Source organism: Antechinus flavipes, chromosome 3 (assembly GCF_016432865.1).
Source record: "Antechinus flavipes isolate AdamAnt ecotype Samford, QLD, Australia chromosome 3, AdamAnt_v2, whole genome shotgun sequence".
Taxonomy (NCBI): Eukaryota; Metazoa; Chordata; class Mammalia; order Dasyuromorphia; family Dasyuridae; genus Antechinus; species Antechinus flavipes.
The window spans coordinates 15,262,599-15,266,898 of NC_067400.1; the positions used below are offsets into that span (position 1 = coordinate 15,262,599).

General features: G+C 45.0%; 1 long non-coding RNA gene across 1 annotated transcript; it reads right to left on the reverse strand.

Moving 5' to 3' along the window:
* Positions 1–1,705: 1,705 nt before the first annotated feature.
* On the reverse strand, positions 1,706–3,983 carry LOC127557719 (uncharacterized). Its single transcript, XR_007952597.1, has 2 exons — positions 3,645–3,983; positions 1,706–2,180 (listed from the first exon to the last, which is right to left on the reverse strand). It is a non-coding gene; the product is annotated as an uncharacterized LOC127557719 (long non-coding RNA).
* Positions 3,984–4,300: the final 317 nt, after the last annotated feature.

Below are 4,300 nucleotides of genomic sequence, written 5' to 3' on the forward strand. Positions count from 1 at the left end.
AGTTCAGAGCCTTGCTCCTTGTGCTCCCCTCGCCCGCTTCATCTCCTTGAGGGCTTTGAGACTAAATGCCCTCAGCAATGGCATCTGGGGAGGGGGTGGCTCCCCTTGGACCCACCCAGAGAGCCAAACGTATACGATGTATAGGGTTCTGGACTTGGACTCAGGAACAGTCAAGTCAATAAGCATCTATTAAGCACCTACTATGTGCCAGGCACTGTCCTGAGAATTCCAAGAAAGGGAGAAGAAAGTCCTTGCCCTCACAAAGCTCACATCAATCTCATGGGAGAGACAACCTGAGAACAGTTTTGTACAAATATACTATCTCTTGGATGAACTGAGATAATAATAGCGGGAGGGCACTATAATTAAGGAAATCAGGGAAGTTAGAAGATGAAGAGGAGGAAGGGAATTCTAGGCCTGAGGGGCCCCCAAAAAAGTTCCCAGAGATGGAGTGTCCTGTGCTAGGAAAAGCCAGAGATACTGGATTGTAGAATACTCAGGAGGTGGAGCATAGGAAGAGAAGATTATGGTATAATAAAAATGGAAAGGTAGGAGGAGGCAGGTTCTGAAAGACTTTGATTCCAAACAGAGCTTTTTCTAATTGATCCTGGAGTTGATGGGAAGATACTAGAATTTACTGCAGAGTACTTTGGGGGAGAGAGAATGACATGGTCAGACCTGAGTTTTAGGAAGAGAAACCTGACTGCACAGTGAAGGAGACACTGGGGAAGATTTAACGAAGAGAGAATAACCAGAAAGCTGGTACAATAGTCAAACCACAAATCAGTGTGACCATGGCTGTTGTTGGGGGGTCCCCCTTCCCGCAGAGGACTAATTGTTAATCATTTCCCAGCAACATCTATGTATATGTCTCAACAGCAATGGAGGAGTTAGGAAGAGATGAATGGGTTTGGGGAAAAGATGATAAATTTGGCTTTGGATAGGTTGAGTTTGAGAGGTCTGTGGAGCATCCAACTTGAGATTTCTAGGAAGCAATTGTAAATGTGAGTCTGGAGGTTAGGAGAGATGGGAATGTGTGGATCTGAGAATCATCAACAGAGAGATGATCATTGAATCCTTGAGGGCTAACTAAAGAAAATAATAGAGAGAGAAGAAAAGAGAGCCCAGGAGAGAGGCCTGAGGAACAACAAGGCAGTGGGTGGGACCTGGATAAAAATCCGGCAAATGGGACTGAAAAGGTCTGAGCAGACGGGGAAGGGGAGAGTCGGGAACAGTGGTATCATGAAAATCTAGAGTATCTGGCAATTGCCAGACATCTCAGCTTTCTTAAATGGCCCAGAAGGGACAAAGCGAGGCATCAATAGGTAAATGAGAACATTTAAACGGCATTTGTGGATCTACAAACTTACGTTCTGACCTATAGGGTATGAGGAGGGAGGACAGCAGGAAGCACCAGATTTAGGTCAGAGCTGGATTCAAATCCTGCCTTTGTCACTTAATATCTATGTGGCTTTTTGTTGTTGTTGTTCAGTCATTTTCAGTTATACCCGACAGTTTTCTTGGCAAAAATACTGGAATAGTTTGACATTTCCTTCTCCAGTTTATTTGACAGATGAGTAAACTGAGGTAAACGGGATTATGAGACTTGCCTTGGGTCACACAGAGAGTACAGTCAGATTTGAATTCAGGTGTTCATAATGTCAGTCCTGGTGCTGTATCCACCACATCCCTGGATTTCCTCTGGTTTTTTTTATTTTTATTTTTTATTAAACTCTCAATAGGAGTGGGCAATGTATAGAAGGATCTAGAATCTGGCAGACCTGAATTCAAATCTGCCCTCAGAACTTCCTAGCTGTGTGACTCTGGGGAGGTCACTCAATCCGGTCTGCCTCAGTTTCCTCATCTGTAAAATGATCTGGAGAAGGGAATGGCCAACCGCTCCAGTGTCTCTGCCAAGAAAACTCCCCAAAGGGTCAGGAAGAGTCGGACTTGAGTGAAATATAAACAACAATGGGAAGGGGATGCCTGGGTAGGACATGGGTTTCCCTGCCAGGTTTCCAAGAAGAGAAGGATGCGCTATTCTTGAGGATGCTGGGGTTGGGCTTCTTGTCCAGGTCGGGGAGGGGCTCGGGTTGGGCCAGGGGGCCACGGGGGTTTCAGCCCCCTCTGAGATGTCATTGTTGGCAACGTGAGCGCACATTCCCGGGGTGGTTTCTTTTCTGATTTTCAAGTCACTGGAATTTGTTTTTGTTTTTTCTGCTTTTACACATTGCCTCCCTCAGGTCACAGGTCATGCTTTAATGCAAAGAAAACTGAAACTGGATAAGAAAACTGTGGCCAAAGTCATGCGCCAAGTCCATGACCAGGAAGTGCCTCCGCCCAACCCACTCCTGACTTGGTGCTCCCTGCTTTTTCTCGGGGAATGTACCCTTCAAGATGACTCTTAATTCTAAATGGGGAAGCACGGGCCTGTATTTAAACTCTGTAATTCCTCTTATGCTTTACACACAGTGGAAGCTTGCTAAATGTTAGTAGAAAGGATACATGAATTAATCCAGGCTTTAAATTAATTCCCAACAGCAGAGTGAAAGTTGCAAGTTTCATGTTCATGCAAGACTCATGTTCAAGCATGAAAGACAATTGGGATCCCAAAGTATATTCATAAATTTATAATTAAATAATTCATAAATTCATAAAATGAACAGTTAATAAATGGTGTGTGTGTGTGTGTGTGTGAACACACAATCACACAATCTGAGAGTCTAATGGAAACAGCAATCATGAGTCCAGCCTGTGCATAAAAAGGAACTCCCACTTTTCAGTATCACTCTGGTCACTTAGTAGCTCCTTAAAGGTCTTCCAGGAAGTTACCCCTTCCCCTTTGGGACAGCCCTGAGAAACGGGCAGAGGATGGAGAACGTTGTTGGTCGGGGCTGAGGATCCTTCGACTCCGAAATTCTGTGATTCTGCGATTCTCTGAAATGTTTGAAGAAAAGCTAGCAAATTCTTGAGTCTTCTTTTCCAAAGGTTAAATATTTCCAGCTCCTTAAACTCCAGCGGTGTGTGGGTAAATGTTTAATAACAGTAAGAAAGGGAGAGAGGCAGGGGAAGAAGGATGAAGGGAGGGAGGGAAGGAGGAAGCGAGGTAGGGAGGAAGGAAGGTAGGGAGGAAGGAAGGAAGGAAGGAAGGAAGGAAAATGAAAGAAAGGAAAGAAGGAAGGAAGGAAGGAAGGAAGGAAGGAAGGAAGGAAGGAAGGAAGGAAGGAAGGAAGGAAGGAAGGAAAGAAGGAAGGAAAGAAGGAAGGAAGGAAAATGAAAGAAAGGAAAGAAGGAAGGAAGGAAGGAAGGAAGGAAGGAAGGAAGGAAGGAAGGAAGGAAGGAAGGAAGGAAGGAAGGAAAATGAAAGAAAGAAAAGAAGGAAGGAGGGAAGGAAGGGAGGAAGAAAGGAAGGAAAGAAGAAAAAGAAATTTAAGCTGTGTTATTAGCATTCTCTCCACCATTTTCTTAAATCTAGACAATCCATAAAACAATAAATCAAGCCCTGATTTGTAGCAATTTGTAACAATTTGCCCATTTCTGAGGCACAAATGTTCCCCCTGAAAATTAAACAATGTGCCTTCTCCAGGAATGTTGAACTGTCTCCAGCAGACCCTTACTTCAACCCATGATCCCATGATACTTACTCAAGGCCCTTTCTCATCCTCGTTGTCCTGCCCGGGACATTCTCTCTCTTATCAGTGTCCTAGAACTGTGGCCTCTGGGACAAGATACAGTTTTCCAAGCAAGGCTGGTCCTCTTCCAGAGTACATTTAAAACAGGTCATTTGAAACACTGAAGACTTTTTCTCAGAGAAATAAATGATGGGTGAGGGGGTCAGCCAGCATTTACTAAGCAGCTACTATGTGTCTGGCACTGCCCTGAGTTCTGGGGCCACTAGGAAAGGGAAAAGAACCGTCCCTCTTCTCCAAGAGTTCACCGTTTAATGGAGGAGACAACGGGCAAACAACTGTACAAATAAGAGATAAATGGGCAGACCGGAGATGACCTCAGAGGGGAGAACCAGCATGAGGGAGAAGGGGGAAGGGCTTCTCGTGGGATGTGGGACTGCAGCTGACGCTTGAAGGGAGCCAGGAGGGAGAAATGAGGAGGAGGAGGGCTCCAGGGATGGGGAATAATGAGTGAATGAGATGGAGAATGAGAGGGAGCTCCATGTTGGAGAACTAGGGTCATTAAATAACAGACACGGGGCTGAGTCTATAGGACTAGAAAGCCAGAGGGGAAAGGATCATGGAAGACTAAAAACTGGAGCATTTTTCATTTGATCCTGGAGGGAATAGGA